The 22,626-nt window shown below is 46.2% G+C and overlaps 1 pseudogene; it reads left to right on the top strand.

Moving 5' to 3' along the window:
- LOC119350168 overlaps positions 1 to 21,644 on the top strand; it is a 77,902-nt pseudogene extending 56,258 nt beyond the window's left edge.
- Positions 21,645 to 22,626: the final 982 nt, after the last annotated feature.

The raw sequence follows: 22,626 nt of genomic DNA, 5'->3' as shown, positions 1-22,626 counted from the left end.
ACTAAGTCCTTTCGCTAGGACATCTGCCGTGACAAATCCACAACAGTTGGCGCCCACCGTGGGGCTATCGCACGATGGTTTGACGATCTTGGAGGGCAAGCTCAAGGGACTCGAAGGCTATGTTGTGGGCCGGATGACCAAGAGTCGTCGGGGCAGGATCTACATCGACGACGCAGGATGGGGTCCCGAGGCCGATTCGATCGAGTACGGGTACCGGGTCCCCTTTGGTGGCATACACGTTTTCATTGGCAAAATCGGTGAGCCTGGGCCTGAGCCGAACATCTGCACCAACCTCATCGAGACGGCTCAGCGTGCGAGATCTACCTGGGCTAAACCGGCCGTGAAGCGTGTCTTCGTTGGAGTCGTCCACGAAGGAGAGCATGAGGACGAATCAGAACACGGTAGTGAGACCGTCGTCTATTCTGATGACGAGTCCTCGACCGGAGAGACCGAATCGCTATACCAGTTGCAAGACGACCAGATTAGGGGCTGTTCCTATGGCGACAGTATTCCGGACCCCCCGGGCCAGGTCAACCGGGTTGGAATATTCATGGCCGGCACGCAGGCGGCGAATCACTCTTCGACCGCCGCAGCAATGCTCTCCGGATCAGTAGCGGCAGCAGCAGCAGGGTCAGGAGGCCTTATGCACCCGCCGGTTCAAGTTCTATCTGAGCTGTTTGATGCACTAGCCGCGCTTATGGCAGAGGACAATCCGGCGGATCAGGAGGCCCATAATGCAGAAATTGCGAAGGTGAGAGAGCAGATCGTGCAAGCCAAAGCGGATCTGGCAGCAGAAAAAGACCGGATGGCTGCAGAGCGGGCCGCTTTGGATGCCCAGGCCTATAAACTCATGCTTGACCAGAACGCATCACAGGAGGTTTTGAAGCGGAAGCACAGATCACGCCTGCCGTTAGGGTTTGACCCCCGAAATCTCTTTCACACTCCAGAAGCTGGACCCAGTAATCCGCCGCAGTACCCGTAGACAAACCGGATTGAGGCACCAGGGCCAGGGGCGACGGTCCAACCTCGCCTGATGGAACCTCCTCACCAAAACATTGCGGTTCCTCCGCCGGTCCAGACGCCCCCGGGTCATTATTCGAATCCTATGGACAACCTTGTTGCGGCCGCTGCACGGTTAGAGGCCATCCCAGTCGAAGGGGATTCTCCGCAAGCGATAGAGACGCGCCGGGTTAAGGAGCTTCTCCGGACTGCGCTGATTCAGCAGGAGGCATACTCATACAGCCGTGATCGGATTCATTCTACGCCCCGTCCGAGCCGGAGCTATAGCAGGCGCATGGATGAACCGGCCATATCAAGCAATGCGTGAGGCCGTGAAGCGGCCTGTGGTAATGACCCGGCAGGTGGTGTTGGCGATGGTCGGGATGTGGTGGACCGGGCCCGGGCACAAAGGGAGGCCGAGTTAGCAGCACAGGATAATGCGGGCCAACTTACGCCGGTTCGTTCTACAACCTTTGCCGGACCAGGAATCACATCCGCTTTGGGAGTGCCTTGCTTAATCCCAGCTTTACGTAATGTGCGCCTGCCCAAAGATTTCAAGGGTCCACGCAAGGTGCCGAATTACACCGCTGATTTACCCCCTGAAGCATGGGTAGAGAGTTATGAGATGGCCATGGAAATGCTGGACGTGGATGAGGCCGCATGTGCAAAATACTTCACCATGATGCTTGAGGGCACGGCTCGTACTTGGTTAAAGAGCCTACCACCCAATTCTATCAGCTCATGGGCCCAGTTGCGGGCCCGGTTTATACAGAATTTTAAGGATACCTGTAAGCAGCCCAAGTCCATAGTAGATCTGGCGGCTTGTGTCCAGGAGGAAGGAGAATCAACGACCCGTTGGGTGCGCCGCGTTTCGTAAATTTTGCACTCGTCTGACAGGATTAATGCCGACTCTGCGATCTTAACTCTGGAGGGCAACTACCGGTTTGAGCCTCTAAAATTGAAGTTGGGACGCATGAAGCGGTTCTGTAATGACATGGGAACCCTCATGGCCACTTTAGTGAAGTATGCCGATTCGGACAATACCAAGGATCCCGAGCCTAATGATGATGAAGCAGGGAAGGGAAAGAAGAACAGCAACTCCAAACAGCAGCAGTACAAACTAGCGGGTCATGGAAACGGAGGCAAGCGCAAAGTGGATGGCGGCGTGGACTTTGTGGCCAATACTAATGCACAGGACAGGGGGCAGCGGCACAGAGGTAAAGCGGCAAATCGTAATGGGTCTCCCAATCCTAACGCAAGCCGTTTGAACTATTTGTTGAATCAGCCTTGCCCGAAGCACGGGACGAAGGAGGCGCCGGCTAACCATCTTTGGAAAGATTGTTATATCATGCAGGAGTTTAAAAACTCTAATGCCTTCCGGTATGACCATGGGTCAGGTGGCGGTTCAGGATCCGGTTTACACGGTCCGGGTCACGATGGAGCTTCCGGTTCAGGTTTCAATCAGGGCGGTCACAATAGCCAGAATAATCAGAACGGCCAGCAGCAGCAGCAGCAGTCAAGTTATCAGAGCCAGCCAAAGCAGTTGAGCAATGGGCAATATCATGTTTCCACAACTAGTTTGGATAAACGCGACCGAAAGCTCCACAGGCGAGCGGTGAATTCTGTTGAACCAGCCTTACCACATTACTTGCGCTGGTCGGAGCAGCCTATCGTGTGGAGCAGAGAGGATCACCCGCCCCGGATTGATAATCCGGGCCAGCTAGCATTAGTGGTAGACCCTCAGGTGGGGGGTTATAAATTCACCAAGGTACTCATGGATGGAGGAAGCAGTATTAACATATTGTACTATGAGACATTTCGCTGCATGGGTTTAACAGACAAAGATCTCAGACCGTCGAATACGGTGTTCCATGGTGTGGTGCCTGGCAAATCTGCATATCCTGTTGGTAAGAAAGCCCTGGATGTGGCCTTTGGGGACGAGCACGACTCCCGGTCGGAAAAACTAACATTTGAGGTGGTGAAGATCCGGAGCCCGTATCATGCCTTGTTTGGCCGGCCGGCTTACGCCAAGTTCATGGCGCGGCCTTGTTATATCTACATGCAGCTCAAGATGCCGGGTTACAAGGGGACCATAACGGTTCATGGGAGCCGTAGGGTCGCTTTGGAATGTGAGGAAGGTGATGCGGCTTATGCAGAGTCAGTCTGTGCCACGGAGGAGTTGAAGTATTATAAGGACAATGTTGATCCGGCGGATATGACCCCTTTAAAGAAGCCAACTATAGAGCATGATTCAGATCTGAAGTTCAAATCGGCAGCTGAGACCAAGCTTGTTGACTTCGTGCCCGGCGATTCGTCCAAGCAGTTCACTATCAGCGCCAACCTGGATCCCAAATAGGAAAGTGCGCTCATCGAGTTCATCCGTGAGAATCGGGACATTTTTGCATGGAAGCCGTCTGACATGCCAGGTGTACCGAGGGAACTCGCTGAGCACACTCTTAATGTGGATCCTAAGTATAAACCGGTGAAACAGTTCCTCCGCCGGTTTAACGAAAAAAGACGCAAAGCCATTGGAGAGGAAGTGGCCAGGCTTTTAGCAGCTGGTTTTATTATTGAGGTGTTCCATCCAGAGTGGCTTGCTAATCCGGTGCTGGTTCTTAAGAAAAACGGCACTTGGCGTATGTGTGTGGATTACACAGATCTTAACAAAGCCTGTCCGGCAGATCCTTTTGCCCTCCCCCGTATTGACCAGATCATTGATGCCACGGCGGGTTGTGAGCGTTTGAGTTTTTTGGATGCATACTCTGGATATCATCAGATCAAGATGGCGGTTAAAGACCAGGAGAAAACAGCATTTATTACTCCCTTTGGAGCCTTCTGCTATGTATCTATGCCCTTCGGGCTCAAGAGTGCCCAAGCCACCTATCAACGGTGTGTACAGAATTGCCTGCATGAGCAGATCGGCCGCAATGTGCACGCCTATGTGGATGATATTGTAGTAAAATCAAGACAGAAGGAGACGCTGGTGGATGATTTGAAGGAGACCTTTGGCAACTTGCGAGCTTACAAGATGATGCTTAATCCGGCCAAGTGTGTTTTTGGTGTTCCGGCAGGCAAGTTACTGGGTTTCCTGGTGTCTAACAGAGGAATTGAGGCTAATCCGGAGAAGATTACGGCTATTACATCCCTAGCTAAACCGAAGTGTATCAACGATGTTCAGCGTTTGGCGGGCCGAATCGCTGCGCTAAGCCGGTTTATCAGCCGCCTCGGGGAGAAGGCTATCCCTTTGTACCAAATGCTGAGGAAGACAGACAATTTCGTCTGGAGTCCGGCTGCTGATGAGGCATTTGAGGACCTGAAGCGGCAGTTAGCCAATCCGCCTGTTCTTGCAGCTCCGGTCGACAAGGAGCCACTATTATTATACGTAGCGGCCAATGCTCGGGCAGTTAGCGTGGCTATTGTGGTGGAACGCAAAGAGGCAGGCAAGGAATATCCGGTTCAGCAGCCGGTTTATTATATCAGCGAGGTGCTTATTGAATCCAAGCAAAGGTATCCGCATTGGCAGAAGCTGGTCTATGGTGTTTTTATGGCCAGTTGGAAGTTGAAGCAGTATTTTCAAGGGCACCCCATCACAGTGGTCAGTTCCGCTCCCTTGGGTGATATTATACAGAATCGGGAGGCGACTGGCCGGATTGCCAAGTGGGCTATAGAGCTTGGGCCACACGGACTGAAGTACGTGCCTCGGACGGCAGTGAAGTCTCAAGCACTTGTTGATTTCATCAATGACTGGACGGAGTTACAAGCACCAGAGGAGAAGCCGGATCACACATATTGGACTATTCATTTTGACGGATCCAGGCAATTGGAAGGCTCGGGGGCTGGAGTCGTATTAACTTCCCCACGAGGTGATAAGTTTTGTTATGTTCTCCGCTTAATGTTCCCTTGTACTAATAATGCAGCTGAGTACAAAGCCTTGCTCCATGGTCTCCGGATGGCTAAAGAGATGAATTGAAGCCGGGTTAAGTGCTTTGGTGACTCGGACCTAGTGGCTCAACAGGTGTCTGGCACTTGGGATTCTAAGGACCCGCTCATGGCTGCATATCGTCGGGAAGTGGATAATATTGCAGGTTATTTCAAGGGTTATCAAGTGGATCATGTGGACCGTCGGAAGAATGAAGCGGCGGATGCTTTAAGCCGGTTGGGCTCTCAGCGTAAACCGGTCCCGCCTAACGTCTTTTTGGACGTGTTGCACAACCCGTCAGTCAAGCTCCCAGGTGAGGTGGATTTGGCTATCCCTGATCCGGAGGCTCAATTGGTGGCAGCCCTGCATGTTATTCCGGATTGGACAGTTCCTTATCTTGCGTACATGAACCGGGGGGAGTTACCAGAGGATGAGATTCTGGCCAGGCAGATAGTCCGGCGATCCAAGTCTATGACGATTGTCAATGGTGAATTACATCATTGCAGTGTATCAGGGGCGTTTCAACGTTGTGTTTCTCCTGAGGAAGGCTGTGAAATCTTAAGAGAAATCCATGAAGGGGATTGTGGACACCACGCCGGTTCAAAGTCTCTGGTGGCAAAGGCGTTTCGTCACGGGTTCTACTGGTTGACAGTGCATGCTGACGCGGAGGACTTGGTTAAACGGTGTGATGGATGTCAGAAATTTTCAAGGCGTGCTCATGTGCCAGCTCAAGAATTGAGAATGATCCCAATAACATGGCCGTTTGCAACTTGGGGGCTGGATATGGTTGGGCCTTTTAAAAGATCTAAGGATAAGAAAACCCACCTTTTGGTGGCAGTTGACAAATTTACCAAGTGGGTTGAAGCGGAGCCTGTCAGCAAGTGTGATGCAGCAACAGCGGTGCAGTTCATCAAGAAGGTGATTTTCCGGTTTGGTTTTCCACACAGTATCATTACTGACAATGGTACCAATTTATCCAAGGGCGCTATGAAGGAGTTCTGTGAACGTGAGCACATCCGACTTGACGTGTCGTCAGTGGCACACCCCCAGTCCAATGGACAGGCAGAACGAGCTAATCAGGAAATCTTGCGAGGCATCAAACCCCGGCTTATGGTCCCATTGCAAAGAACACCAGGATGTTGGGTTGAAGAGCTACCATCTGTATTATGGAGTATCAATACTACGCCAAACCGGTCCACAGGATACACGCAATTTTCATGGTCTATGGAGCAGAGGCAGTTCTCCCTAGTGACATCCGACACGATTTGCCTCGTGTGGCAGCTTATGTTGAAGCAGACAATGAGACAGCACGGCAAGACGCTTTGGACCTATTGGACGAGGAGCGTGATATAGCGGCTGCCCGTTCGGCGATTTACCAGCAAGATCTTCGTCGCTATCACAGTCGCCGGGTTAGAACCAGAACTTTTCAAGAAGGAGATTTGGTGCTTCGACTCATCCAAGATCAAACGGATATGCACAAGGTATCCCCACCTTGGGAGGGACCTTTCGTGGTCAGCAAGAATTTGCACAACGGGTCGTACTATCTGATTGATATTCGAGGGCATCAAGACTCACGTACATCAGAGGAGGAGACCAACAGGCCGTGGAATATAGCTCATCTTCGGCCTTACTATACTTGAGCCATCGGCTCTATCTATGTACATATCATGACAATGTATATATTATCTTTGATATATCAAACCGGAGCCTCAGCTAAAGTGGGGTCTCTGTCTTTCTCATCATGCGAGGTTACACGGAGTGGTTCTGTTTAAAGCGACCTCCGGTTTACCCCTTGACATTTGTTTTTTATATATCACTGGGGGCCTTGGTCATATCCGAACCAACGAACACCCTTTGATAGGCGGCCACGAGATCATTTGGGGACATGGTCAAGTCTGAACCAGTCACGCCTCTTGGTCGGCCTAAGGCCACAAAATCACTTGGGGGCATGGTCAAACCCGAACCATTGTCACGCCTCTTGATCTGGTATATATGCCACGAGTCATTTGGGGACCTGGCTAACTTGAATCATTGTCACTCCTATTGGGGGCCTTGATCCTGTCCGACCATGGTAATACCATCTGAACAGCTCAGTATAGCATAGTTTTGCAAATGGTTTTTATCATTGCCTTTGCTTCCATGTTGTTTCCATGGTTTGTTCGTTCTTTGCTTTTGTTGGATTTCTTTTATGTCAACAAGCATATTTTTTCCGGTTCAGCCAATGATTTTTGATCCTCCTTTAAATCCGGAGGAGTCTGCCTGGTTTACCTTTTCCCTGTTAACATCATGGAGTAACCAGGGGGCTCGTATTAAGTCAGTACGGTTTGTACGGGAGCTACTTTCTCCCTTTTTGACGGTAATGGTTTATAAAACCACCGCTTCAGGCTTGGCTAAAGCCAGCTTTATGCTCAAACATGGCAGGTATTTATGTATCATCTATTTGTTATATTACTGATACACATATCAAGATCATAATCCGGCTGACGGTATAACCGCCACCGAAGTTCAAATTTTTCTGATTGCAGGAAATATGAATTAAAGTTTTTCAAGCAAAAGCTTCAGTACTTATGCACGAAGGCATATTCCAGGCAGAAGTTTTAACTATCCTATTACAAGGCAGCATGGTGCTCAAACAAAATCATTGTTTTTGTGGAAGGATGTTGCAAATAGCTCTTCAAACCGGCTTCCGGTTCAAGCCTGCTCCTCATCCTCCGCCGATTCAGCTTCCTCGTCTCTACCCATTGGCTGGAAATCAATAGTGGTCCAGTCGATTCCCATTAAAGCTTGGAAAACAGCCTCTTCATGGATCAGGGAAGATGGTTCAATATCAGGGGCGTAAGTGTGCTTACGGATTGGAGGAATCAGATTCTCCGCTTCAACAGTTGGGGCAGGCACTCGCTTGTTTTGATTATTATATTGCGCTTGATAATGCATCAAATCTGCCTCTTCAGCTAGCTGGCAAGCCAGAGGGCGCACTGCACGGTTTATGGCCCTTAAATCTTCTTCGTTGAATTCAGAGCCATCTTCTTTCAGACTGGGATAGCCTTGAGCTGCTTCCACAGGATCAAAGTCGGGCACCCATGCCTTTGCCCGGATTAAGGCATTGATGGCTCTGGTTCGGGCAACGGATTTTTTCAGCTCCTCAATCCGGGCTGGAAGCATTGACAACTTGCTAAGAGTGTCCTGGATTAAAGAGGGCGTCGGGTTGTTGTGAGAAGCTGTGGTGATGATCCGTTGGGCTCCGGTATACAATTGTTCCACCAAGGTGTAGGCAGCTTCTAATTTCTTCCGCACATCATTTCCTAAATGCCAAATACGTGTGCCTACAACAAGATTGGAATGGTCTCAAACCGGATTTACGATACAGCAGATTCAAATTTATCACAGAAATTACAAGGAGCTTACCAAAGATTGCAGCAGTCATGGAGTGTATTTGCCGCTGTACGGCCGTCAGTTCATCCACCACCGGTTTAAGGGCCGCTTCAGCATTTTCCGCTCTTTTGGTTAAACCGGCCTTCTCAGTGGCCCAGTCAGCCCGCTCTTTCTTGAAGCCTTCTTTCAGCCGTTCAGCAGTGCTCAAAGCGCTGGTTAATTCTTGCTTGGCCTTATCTGTTTCAGCCTATTGGGTCTTCAGGGCCTCCTGCAAATCAGCAATTTGGTCCTCCTTGATTTTCACCTCAGCCTGCATTCAGATGGCATTTTAAGCTTTGCACAGGTGATCCAAGAAATGGAAGTATCAACCACATAACAAAGTTATATGCCTGATACTTGGGGGCTAATGCACCTTCAATTTTTTGTATATTGCTAGATTACAAAGTCCCAAGCTCAATACAAGTATTCAACTTGGCACTTGGGAGCTAATAGCTATTTGATCAAGTTATGTTCTAAGGACAGCTTTTTATTTTTGAGCCCCGGTTTACTTATGCTAAGTTAGACCGGCCCTTGAGGGTTATGCCGACGAATTTCAAAAATGTTCAGGATCAAGTCCCGGTTTGACCAAGGTCACAAACCGGCCCTTGGGGGCTACAAGGATGAATGCAATGGCAGAAAGGAGAGAAGGAATTTACCTCAAATTTATCCCTCATCATTTTGACCAGGCCAGCTTCACAGTCACGGCTAGTGTAAAGCCGGTTTAAATAGCCAGAGTGAAGATCTTAAGCATTCAGAGCGGCGTATGTCTCTAATTCAACATCCCATTTTCCTTTGTTCAAAGGGGAAGAATCCTCTTTGATGGTATGCCTGGTAAGGGTGACAGGATTCCCGGGTTCAGAGCGGCCTACGCCGGTAATCACAACATCATCATCTTTTGACTCGCCGGTTTGGATTGGCGCGGCCGGTTTGTAAGCAGGAGTGTGGGATTTCTCAATCTGGACAGAGCTGGCAGGCGGATCAGCAGAGGCTGGAGTATGAATAAGACCTTCTTCAGGGATAACGTCGTCTTGCAGAGGAGGATCATTGGGGATATCTTCACAAGTAAACACTTCATGATCCGGTGCTTGGTCATGTTCTGGGGCCACATCTTCTTCAGCCGCTCTATCCAGGCGGGCTTTCTTGCTTGGTTTCGGTTTAGCCCTGAAAGAAGAATAAAAAGTCAAGGAAAAGCGTAAGCCATTGCGCAGTATACTGGAAGCATATGTTCGGTTTAACTTACCCAGCAACTGTTTTCAAAGGTGGTAGCTGGGTGGCCGACGATTCACCAGACGATGAATGAGAAGTGACCTGGTAATCGGAGTCGGATGGATTAAGAGGTTGACGGAAGAAACCCGCTTTAGGATTAATTCAATAAAAAGGTCGGAGACCTCGGAGCGGCGTTTTCGAACCGGACTGTTCGGTAAACCGGCAGAAGTAACTACCTGGCCGCTATGCCGGGTTGTGCGGCGAGCTTCGTGTTGCTGGGTCTTCATAAGAAAGTTGGGATCCAAATAAGCAAGAGGATGAGAAAATTTAACTTTTCGGTTTGTCCGGCGAGATTTTGGCAAAGGCAAGATTTCTGAATCAGAAGAGAGAATAGTTACCTCAATGAAGCCCGCATTGTTGGCCTCAGCATCATCCTGACAAGCATCATCATCAATAAGGCGGGTAAAAAGTAAACCAAGTGAATCAAGTTCTACCTCAAGATCCGGATTACCCACATCATCATCAATGGCTGGGTCAGATGAAGCGGTGGTCTTTCTTTTACGAGCTGGTTTCTTGATAGCCTTGGTCTTGGGCCGGGTTGGCCGCCCTGCCTTCTCCGTTTTATCTTGTGAAAGCTTCTTGCTCCAAAATGGATTATCACTCTGGATCAACAATAATTAAAGGTCAGACAGATAAAGCAGTAACAGGTTCAATAATAAAGCAAGAAAAATCTTACCGCTGGCGGTTCGTTGGTGGTGCAGTAAGGAAGCAGGCCGGTTTGAGCACAGAGGTGCTCCGGTTCATTCAACATCTTCTTTACAGATTCTGTGACTTCGTCGTCAGAGACCTGGATTTTGATATGTCGGAGTGGGTCATCGACACTGCCAGTGTATTCGCACATCAAACCAGGGCGCCGGCTTAGAGGCAGAATGCTCCATGATATCCAGCAGCGTGCAAGGTCTATTCCTGTTAAACCATTTGCCATGAAGGCCCGGAGCTTGGACAGTTGAGGGGCATATTTAATTCTCTCCTTGGCGCTTAGCCTTTGTGGAAAAGGGTGAGTGTTGCTGAGCCGTTCCGGACGGAAGCCAGGCAAGGGATTTTCATTGTCAGGGGAGGTATCCTTGCAATAAAACCAAGTTGCGTTCCACTCCTTGGGGTGAGTATGGAGTTTGACGTTTGGATAGGTGATTTCCTTCCTCTTCTGAATGGCCATACCGCCCAGTTCGGTATTAGGGCCGTCGGTGAATTCAGTACGGCGGTTTAGATGAAAGAGATCTCTAAATAACTCGACTGAAGGCTCCTCTTGAAGGTATGCCTCAGAAAGTACTTGAAAGTGACATAGATTGGTGACGGAGTTGGGGCCAGTATCCTGTGGACGGAGTTGAAAGTTGGCTAACACATCCCGATAAAATTTAGAGCCGGGCGGTTTGAAGCCCCGGGCCATGTGATCTGCGAAGACCACGACCTCTCCTTCCTGGGGCATGGGAGGACATTCATCTCCAGGAACCCTCCAGTGAATCGTATCTTTGCTATCCAAAGTGCCGATCAGGACTAGATCGTCCAGCTGTGCTTCTGTGACACGGGAGGGAACCCAGTTGCACTCGTACACTTGTTTGGCCATGACGAGATCTACAAGAAATAGGTGATCTGGTTCAAGGACATGCCGGATAAAAAGGTGTTGATCTAAATACGGTAAACCGGAGGCAGTACCCATAAACCGGTCTTCTACAACGCGGCATCAGATGGATTCTGGCGGTTCAACCAGGGGACTAATGACATATATACCGGTTTAGCAATTTTTTCTCTATGGTGAAGTTAAACCGCCTGGCCTAAGCATCGGAAGCAGTTGAAACTATGGATAACTAGTTATGCAGAAACAAATTTCACAAAATTGTGTTACAGCCGTGGATCTACAGCAAGCTCACAAAAACAGGAAATATTTCGAAGACTAAGGCGGAAACAGAAGTGAACCATTGAGCGAATATGTGCGGGAGATCTATGCGCTTGGATGAGAAATAGCAGGCGGATGCTAAAGGGATCGCTACTAAGCACAGCAAGAGTTCACAGATGCATTCAAGGTCAGAGAACAGCTATGAACGCGCAATGAACATAGCAAGAACATGGAACCCTAAGAACATATCTAGGTTAAGAAGGAGAGAGGACTTACCGGGAACGGAGAAGATGCGGAAAGACGCCGCAACACTCTGGTACGTTCAGGTTGATGCAGCGGCCCGAGACGAGGCAGAGGTCGACGGTGGTGGCGGAGCTCCAAAGCCGGCGACGCGAGGAAGAAGAAGAAGAAGGGACGAAGGGGAAGAGAAAGGAAATGACCCTTCGGTCTTATTTATAAGGCAACCGAGCTAGGTCAAACGCGCGAATCCAGAAGCTGTCATTAAGAGGGAGTTATGAATTTCATAATGATGTCATGCCGGTTTATAGTAACCAAAACTGATGACGTCATGCCGGTTTATAGCAACCAAAAATGATGACAACATGGAGATTTTCCAATTAACAAAAGATATCCAAGACGCAAGATGGTGTGAAGGATTGACATGAACCAGTTCAAATCAATCTGGGGCCTAATGTTGGGGATATTACCACTAGGCGTAAACCGGCCTACTTGGGCCGGGTTAACTTCATTAGTGGCGTAAACAGATGAAGGCCCAAGGCCTGTAGTCGGTTAGAACATGTAGCCGTAAACCGGCCTGATGTATGACTTGTATTGTAAGTAAGGAATAGAGAGATACCAACCGGAATACGAGTATGAACCGGTTAGGACTCTATGGACCGACGGGTGTCACCCGTGTATATAAGGGGACGACCCGATGGCGGTTCAAGACAGACAACCACAACTCGAGCCTAGGCGAAGCTTGTTTGCTCCCTAGCCATCGAGATCATATCAATTCCATCACAACTAGACGTAGGCTTTTACCTTCATCGAAGGGGCCGAACTAGTATAAAATCCTCGTGTCTTTGTGTCTGCTTTAACCCCTTCAAGTAAACTCGTAGCGATGGCTCCACGACTAAGTCCTTTCGCTAGGACATCTGCCGTGACAAATCCACGATAGTTAGGAAACTTAACCATCTTTGATTAACGAGCTAGTCAAGTAGAGGCATACTAGTGACACTATGTTTGTCTATGTATTCACACATGTATTATGTTTCCGGTTAATACAATTCTAGCATGAATAATAAACATTTATCATGAAATAAGGAAATAAATAATAACTTTATTATTGCCTCTAGGGCATATTTCCTTCAAGGTGCCCTGGAAGTTAGCCCTAAAAGCATCTTCCAAGTCTTCCCAGGTACAAATAGAGTTTTCTGGGAGGCTGTTTAGCCAGTGCCGTGCTGGTCCTTTCAGATTTAGAGGGAGCTATTTAATGTCAAGGAAATCATCTCCTCGAGCCATGTGAATGTGGAGAAGAAAATCATCAATCCAGACGGCCGGATCCGTCGTTCCATCGTACTATTCGATGTTTACGGGTTTAAACCCTTTCGGAAACTAATGTTCCATGACCTCGTCAGTGAAGCATAGGGGGTGTGCGGCCCCTCTATATCGCGCAATGTCGTGGCAGAGATCGGCTGACATCTGAGTTCTGTTCGAATCCCGAGCCTAGTAACGGTCGTCGCGCCGGGCTTCGTAGCCATTACCTCGCACCAGGGCATGCTACGTCTTGAGCTTGCATTGGTTTTCCTTGAAGAGGAAAGGGTGATATAGCACAGTCGCGTAAGTATTTCCCTCAGTTTTTGTGAACCAAGGTATGAATCCAGTAGGAGGCTCCTCACAAGTCCCACGAAACTACACAAACAAACAAAGAACTCGCAACCAACGCGATAAAGGGGTTCTCAATCCCTTCACGGCCACTTGTGAAAGTGACATCTGATAGAGATAATATGATAATATAAATATATTTTTGGTATTTTATAATATAGATGCAGAAAATGAAGATGCAAATAAAAGTAGATTGGAAACTTATATGATAAAAGATAGACCCGGGGGCCATAGGTTTCACTAGTGGCTTCTCTCAAGATAGCATAAGTATTACGGTGAGTGAACAAATTACTCTCGAGCAATTGATAGAAAAGCGAATAATTATGAGACTATCTAGGCATGATCATGTATATAGGCATCACGTACGTGACAAGTAGACCGACTCCTGCCTGCATCTACTACTATTACTCCACACATCGACCGCTATCCAACATGCATCTAGAGTATTAAGTTCATAAGAACAGAGTAACACATTAATAAAGATGACATGATGTAGAGGGATAAACTCAAGCAATATGATATAAACCCCATCTTTTTATCCTCGATGGCAACAATACAATACGTGTCTTGCAACCCTTTCTGTCACTGGGTAAGAACACCGCAAGATTGCACCCAAAGCTAAGCACTTCTCCCATGGCAAGACAGATCAATCTAGTAGGCCAAACCAAACCGATAATTCGAAGAGACTTGCAAAGATAACTCAATCATACATAAAAGAATTCAGAGAAGATTCAAATATTATTCATAGATAAACTTGATCATAAACCTGCAATTCATCGGATCTCGACAAACACACCGCAAAAAGAGATTACATCGAATAGATCTCCACAAGAGAGGGGGAGAACATTGTATTGAGATCCAAAAAGAGAGAAGAAGCCAACTAGATAATAACTATCGATCCGAAGGTATGTGGTAAACTACTCACAACTCATCGAAGGGGCTACGGTGTTGATGTAGAAGCCCTCCATGGTGGATTCCCCCTCCGGCAGAACGCCGGCGACGGCTCCAAGATGGGATCTCACGGATACAGAAGGTTACAGTGGTGGAAATATTTCTTCGGTGGCTCCCTGGATGTTTTTGGGGTATGTAGGCTTATGTAGGAGGAAGAAGTACATCGGTGGCTGCCCAAGGGGCCCACGAGACAGGGGGCGCGCCCTGTAGGGGTGGGCGCGCCGCCCACCCTCGTGGCTGCCTCGGCTGCTTCTTGACTTGCACTCCAAGTCCTCTGGATCATGTTCGTTCCAAAAATCACGCTCCCGAGGGTTTCATTCCGTTTGGACTCCGTTTGATATTCCTTTTCTTCGAAATACTGAAATAGGCAAAAAAACAGCAATACGGGTTGGGCCTCCGGTTAGTAGGTTCGTCCCAAAAATGATATAATTGTGTAAAATAAAGCCCATAGACATCCAAAACAGGTAATATAATAGCATGGAACAATAAAAAATTATAGATACGTTGGAGACGTATCAGGGCGCGGCCCCTTGATTGGTAGATCGACCTGGTTTGACAAGCTTTATTGGCTAGGTCACATTGCAAGTCACATGTATATCCCGCGGCTGCAGTCTTCCCGCCTCTTCGGCGAGAGGGTGCGGGTTGGTGTTCGGCTTGATATGACGCTCTATCCCATCCATGTGGTCGTTGGTCTGGTTGATCTGCCTGATTGTATTTCGACGGTATTGGTTCAAGGACCTCGTCATCAAATTGAGGCAGTAGCTTGCGCCTAGGGTAACTTTTGACAGGTCACTCTTGGCCGTATTCCTCAGCGGCCAGGACCTTAGTCCACCTTTCATTCAGCGTGTCTTGCTCTTATTTGACCTGTTGCTGCTTCCTCTTCAGGCTCCGGGTTGTAGCAATTAGTTGTCGCTTAAAGCGTTCTTTGTCGAGGGGTTCCTCTGGGACAATGAAGTCCTCGTCACTAAGGCTGGCCTCCTCTTTAGATTCTGGCATATAGTTGTTGTCCTCCTCATCTTCGTTGTCAGCGCGTTCGGGACTATGTTCACCCTCTTCCCGCTCGTCATGTTCGGATGTGGGATCGATAGGGTATTCTGGATCTTCGGCACCATCCAGAGTCTCGTTGTCTCTGGTGCTGGTATTACTATACTTTGCCCGACGCGATCGTGAGCGGCGCCGCTCACATCGATGCTTTGGTGGTTTATCAACGGGGTTGTCCTCGTCCGGGCTCGGGTTCTCCTCGTCATTCTTTGGGGTGTCCACCATGTACACATCGTAGGTTGAGGTGGCCGTCCAACGTCCCATGATGGGTGGGACTTGGCTTGGTTCAGCGTCGGCATCGTCATCCATGCCGTTGATGTCTTCAGACGCATAATCTAGCATGTCGGTCAAGTCCTTGCGAGTGCCTATCAAGTGGGTGGTGGGTGATACGTCTCAAATGTATCTATAATTTTTGATTGTTCCATGCTATTATATTACCTGTTTTGGATGTTTATGGGCTTTATTTTACACATTTATATCATTTTTGGGACTAACCTACTAACCGGAGGCCCAACCCGTATTGCTGTTTTTTTGCCTATTTCAGTATTTCGAAGAAAAGGAATATCAAACGGAGTCCAAACGGAATGAAACCTTTGGGAGCATGACTTTTGGAACAAACGTGATCCAAAGGACTTGGAGTGCAAGCCAAGAAGCAGCCGAGGCGGCCACAAGGGTGGAGGGTGGGCCCACCCCTACAGGGCACGTCCCCCTATCTCGTGGGCCCCTCGGGCGGCCACCGACATACTTCTTCCTCCTATATATTACCATGTACCTCGAAAACATCCAGGGAGCCACCGAAGAAATATTTCCGCCACTGTAACCTTCTGTATCTGCGAGATCCCATCTTGGAGCCTTCGTCGGCGCTCCGCCGGAGGGGGAATCGACCACGGAGGGCTTCTACATCAACACCATAGCCCTTCCGATGAGTTGTGAGTAGTTTACCATTGACCTTCGGGTCAATAGTTATTAGCTAGATGGCTTCTTCTCTCTTTTTGGATCTCAATACCATGTTCTCCCCATCTCTTGTGGAGATCTATTCGATGTAACTCTTTTTGCGGTGTGTTTGTCGAGATCCGATGAATTTTGGGTTTATGATCAAGTTTATCTATCAGAAATATTTGAATCTCCTCTGAATTCTTTTATGTATGATTGAGTTATCTTTGCAAGTCTCTTCAAATTATCGGTTTGGTTTGGCCTACTAGATTGATCTTTCTTGGCGTGGGAGAAGTGCTTAGCTTTGGGTTCAATCTTGCGGTGTCCTTTCCCAGTGACAGCAGGGGCAGCAAGGCACGTATTGTATTGTTGCCATCGAGGATAAAAAGATGAGGTTTATATCATATTGCATGAGTTTATCCCTCTACATCATGTCATCTTTCTTAAAGCATTACTCTATTCTTATGAACTTAATACTCTAGATGCATGCTGGATAGCGATTGATGTGTGGAGTAATAGTAGTAGATGCGGGCAGGAGTCGGTCTACTTGTCACGGACGTGATGCCTATATACATGATCATGCCTAGATAATCTCATAATTATTCGATTTTCTATCAATTTCTCGACAGTAATTTGTTCACCCACCGTAATACTTATGCTATCTTGAGAGAAGCCTCTAGTGAAACCTATGGCCCCCGGTCTATCCTTTATCATATAAGCTTTCCAATCTATATCATAAAATACCAAAAATATATTTACCTTATCATATTATCTCTATCAGATCTCACTTTCGCAAGTGGCCGTGAAGGGATTGACACCCCTTTATCGAGGTGGTTGCGAGTTCTTTGTTTGTTTGTGTAGGTGCGTGGGACTTTTGAGGAGCTTCCTACTGGATTGATACCTTGGTTCTCAAAAACTGAGGGAAATACTTACGCTACTATTGCTGCATCACCCTTTCCTCTTCAAGGAAAACCAATGCAAGCTCAAGACGTAGCAGTGGGTGGGGCGCAAAATTCCCCTCTCTCAGCCCCCAGTCTGAGCTGGGTACAGTTCAGAGGTAAAGCCTCCGTGATGGCGAGAGATTGCATCAAACCCAACACTTCATCTAAGAGCGGGAGTGGGACCGGAAACTGCGGGTCTGCCGGGCTGTGATCGGCATGGAGCACCAGATCAGACCTGCTAAGTGCAGACCTCGGCAGTTCGGAATGGTTGCCCAGGGCCAAGTCTAAGCCTGCATCTCGGTCTTCGGTAGGAAGTTTCGTAAGGGCAACAAGTCCGGCGGGGCTTATGTTCCCGTCTTCGGACGATGAGACCCGCCCCGAATCTAAGGCCGAGGTGGGTGTTGGTGTTGACCCCTAGATGGGATCTGACAGGGGATCCGAAGAGTTTTCTTGGTGGGGACACAGAGTGGCGGCTGAGGTCTCTGATGACCCACATGTGTAGGGGATCTATCATAGTCCTTTCGAGAAGTAAGAGTGTCGAACCCAACGAGGAGCAGAAGGAAATGACAAGCGATTTTCAGTAAGGTATTCTCTGCAAGCACTGAAATTATCGGTAATAGATAGTTTTGTGTTAAGGTAATTTGTAATGCGTAACAAGTGATAAAAGTAAATAAGGTGCAGCAAGGTGGCACAATCCTTTTTGTAGCAAATGACAAGCCTGGACGAATTCTTATAAAGAGAAAAGTGCTCATGAGGACACATGGGAATTATCGTCAAGCTAGTTTTTATCACGCTCATATGATTCGCGTTCGTTGCTTTGATAATTTGACATGTGGGTGGACCGGTGCTTGGGTACTGCCCTTTCTTGGACAAGCATCCCACTTATGATTAACCCCTATTGCAAGCATCCGCAACTACAAAAGAAGTATTAACGTAAACCTAACCATAGCATGAAACATATGGATCCAAATCAGCCCCTTACGAAGCAACTCATAAAGTAGGGTTTAAGCTTTTGTCACTCTAGCAACCCATCATCTACTTATTACTTCCCAATGCCTTCCTCTAGGCCCAAACAATGGTGAAGTGTCATGTAGTCGACATTCACATAACACCACTAGAGGAAAGACAACATACATCTCATCAAAATATCGAACGAATACCAAATTCACATGACTACTTATAGCAAGACTTCTCCCATGTCCTCAAGAAAAAATGCAACTACTCACAAATCATATTCATGTTCATAATCAGAGGGGTATTAATATGCATATAGGATCTGAACATGTGATCTTCCACCGAATAAACTAACTAGCATCAACTACAAGGAGTAATCTACACTACTAGCAACCCACAGGTACCAATCTGAGGTTTTGGACAAAGATTGGATACAAGAGATGAACTAGGGTTTGAGAGGACATGGTGCTGGTGAAGATGTTGATGGAGATTGACCCCCTCCCGATGAGAGGATCGATGGTGATGACGATGGTGATGATTTCCCCCTCCTAGAGGGATGTTTCCCCAGCAGAACAGCTATGCCGGAGCCCTAGATTGGTTCCGCCAAGGTTCCGCCTCGTGGCGGCGGTGTCTCGTCCCGAAAGCATGCTTATGATTTTTTCCAGGGTGAAATACTTCATATAGCCAAATATGGGCACCGGAGGCCTGCCAGGTGGCCCACGAGGCAGGGGGCGCACCTAGGGGGTAGGGCGCACCCCCACCCTGGTGGACGGTGGGTGGCCCCCCTCTGGTATTTTCTTCGCTCAATATTTTTTATTAATTCCAAAAATAACTTCCGTGGAGTTTCAAGACTTTTGGAGTTGTGCAGAACAGGTCTCTAATATTTGCTCCTTTTCCAGCCCAAAATTCCAGCTGCCGGCATTCTCCCTCTTCGTGTAAACCTTGTAAAATAAGAGAGAATAGGCATAAGTATTGTGACAAAACGTGTAATAACAACCCATAATGCAATAATATCAATATCAAAGCATGATGCAAAATGGACGTATCAACTCCCCCAAGCTTAGACCTCGCTTATCCTCAAGCGGAAGCCGAAATCAAAAATATGTCCACATGTTTAGAGATAGAGGTGTCGATAAAATAAAATACAAACATGAGGGCATCATGATCATTCTTATAACAACAACATATATATATATATATTGTCATATGATTTCTTATGCTCAAGTAATAATCTATCCACAATGTCAAGTATGAATCAGAAACTTCATTGAAAACTAACAACTATAATCTCGGTCATTGAAGCAATTGCAATTTATCATAACATCACAAAGAGTCAATATAAGAGCTTTTCAGCAAGTCCACATACTCAACTATCATTTAGTCTTTCACAATTGCTAACACTCACGCAATACTTATGGGTATGGAGTTTTAATCGGACACAGAGAAAGATAGAGGCTTATAGTGTTGCCTCCCAACCTTTTACCTCAAAGGTAATGTCAACAATAATAGTTTATGCTAACTTACATCCAATTGGATATATATATAGCAGGATCTTTCCGACACAAGGTTCTTGCCAAAGGATAAAATATAAAAAGAAAAGGTGAAGATCACCATGACTCTTGCATAATGTATAAGACAAAAATAAAAGATAGGCCCTTCGCAGAGGGAAGCAGAGGTTGTCATGTGCTTTTATGGTTGGATGCACGAAATCTTAATGCAAAAGAACGTCACTTTATATTGCCACTTGTGATATGGACCTTTATTGCAGTCCGTCGCTTTTATTGCTTCCATATCACAAGATCATATAAAGCTTATTTTCTCCACACTAATAAGTCATACATATTTAGAGAGCAATTTTTATTGCATACAACAATGACAACTTACTTGAAGGATCTTACTCAATCCATAGGTAGGTATGGTGGACTCTCATGGCAAAACCAGGTTTAAGGATATTTCGAAGCACAAGTAGTATCTCTACTTGGTGCAAGGAGTTTTTGGCTAGCATGAGGGGGAAAGGCAAGCTCAACATGTTTGAATGATCCATGACAATATACTTTATTTCGGATATAAGAAAACATAACCCATTACGTTGTCTTCCTTGTCCAACATCAACTCTTTAGCATGTCATATTTTAATGAGTGATCACAATCATAAAAGATGTCCAAGATAGTATATTTATATGTGAATCTCTTTCTTTATTACTTCCTATTAATTGCAATTATGACCAAAACTATGTTTGTCAACTCTTAAAAACTTTTATTGATCATACTCTTTATATGTGAAGTCATTACTCTCCATAATATCAATATGATCTCTTTATTTCTTTCTATTCTTTCTTTTTCTTTTATTCCCTCAAGATCATAGTAAGATAGCCAAGCCCTTGACTCAACACTAATCTTTATTATATATAGCTCATGGCCTCGATCACATTGAAGAATCAAAAGTAGTAGCAGTAGCGCGGTCTATTTAAACACGCTACTACTAAGTAGCAGTAGCGCCCTATTTTGTCCAGCGCTACTGCTAAGATGCTGCGTATAAGGTTTTCCCTAGTAGTGCATTTGTGGCGTTCGTCATTATTATTCAAAAAGAGAAGCAGAAGACGAGGGAGTTATATGAGAAAAATGGTGGTCTTACCTTGGAGAAGGCTAAAGTCATTAAGATTTTCAAAGTGGAGGAGCTCAAGCCAATTTTAAAGAGCAGGAATTTAATTAGAAAAGGTGGCTTTGGTGAAGTTTATAAGGGGGTTCTTGATAATGTACTTTTCGCAGTAAAGAAACCGATTGGTCGTAATGTGCACGAGAACAAGCAATTTTCAGATGAAGTCATCATCCAGTCTCAAGTCATCCACAAGAACATCGTTAGGCTCATTGGTTGTTTCCTAGAAGTGGGCAACCCCCTGCTAGTGTACGAGTTCATTTCCAAAGGAAGCATGCATGACATTCTTCACGAGTTAAGGGAGCCTCTCAACTTGGATGTGCGTCTAACCATTGTCTCAGAATCGGCACATGGTCTAGCTTATATGCATTCACAAGCCCATACCACAATCCTGCACGGTGATGTTAAACCAGCAAACATACTCTTGGATGACAACTTTGTGCCGAAGATCTTAGACTTCGGCATATCGAGGTTGATTGCAGTAGACAAGGAACACACTGCCAACGTAATTGGTGACATGAGTTATATGGATCCAGTATACCTACAAACATGCCTCTTGACTGATAAAAGTGGTGTCTATAGTTTTGGAGTTGTCATCTTAGAGGTCATTAGCAGGAAGAAGGCCACTCATTTTGACAATAACAACTTAGTGTCGAGTTTTCTCGAGTCCCACAAAGAAGGGAAGAAAGCAACCAAGTTGTTTGATTAGGAAATTGCAGGAGCAGGAAATTTGCAACTTTTTGACACTATGGCAGGAACCACCATGGAATGTCTTAGCCTTGATGTGGATCAAAGACCATCGATGACAGATGTTGTGGCGCACCTTCTCACATTGAGTAGATTACGTGTGTTGTAACTTTGTTTCGGGGGTTGAGTTTGAAGTTTGGAACATGTATGAACCTTTATTGTGCTCCTTCAAAGTTTGGAATACATCGCATTTCTTCCCACGGCAAAGCCAGAGTGCATGGCAACCATCCACGGGCAAACCTTTCCTTATTGTATGAGAAGCAGGAGAGGCCACCATTAGTTTTAGAGAATGTGTAGTACTGTAGTGAGTAACTGTGTGTGTTTCATGTGACTAAGGGTCTGTAGACATGCATGGCCCTAGCCTAGTTGTTTCTCCTCTGATACATGCTGAGTCCATGCGTTTGTTGTTGTTTGGCAGCGGTGTATGCGTCGAGACATGCTGAGCTGAGACTTTGTTTGGCAACCTACATGTGTTTAGACAAGCTGAAAAATTCCGAATATTTTTTTTGAATGGTGAACAAATTTGAAAAAACGTGAACAAAAATTTAAACATATTTTGAAAATATGAAGTTTTTAAAAATTTAAACAAAATTTTACTTGTTTTTTAAAATTAAAAAAATTGAAATTCTGAACATATTTTAAAAAATTTAAAAAAACTATTTTTTAAAATTTTAGCAAAATTTCAAATTCTTCACATTTTTAAAAATTTAAATAATTTAAAATTCTAAACATTTTCAAAAATTTAAACAAATTTGAAATCCTGAAATTTTCGAAAAATTTAATCAAATTTTGACATTCTATTTTTTTCAAAATTTAAAACAATTCGAATTCTGAACATTTTCAAAAAAAATTGAAATTCTGGACTTTTTTTAAAATTTAAACAAATTTAAAAAATTTGATTTTTTTTGAAAATTTAAACAAAATTTGAAATTATGAACATTTTTTGAAAATTTAGACATATGTGGACGTGGTCTGATGGGTGGGGACGAGTGTCGGGGCCAGCATGGCTGCCTCCATGCAGGGTGCATGAGATGGGCATGGCTGAGAGACCTTTTTTGCACCAGTTGGGCATTGCCCAGGTGAGCCCATGC

Source organism: Triticum dicoccoides, chromosome 1B (genome assembly GCF_002162155.2).
Source record: "Triticum dicoccoides isolate Atlit2015 ecotype Zavitan chromosome 1B, WEW_v2.0, whole genome shotgun sequence".
NCBI classification, from domain to species: Eukaryota; Viridiplantae; Streptophyta; class Magnoliopsida; order Poales; family Poaceae; genus Triticum; species Triticum dicoccoides.
Note: the sequence above shows the minus strand (reverse complement) of the source record. Positions and strands in the feature narration are given on the sequence as shown.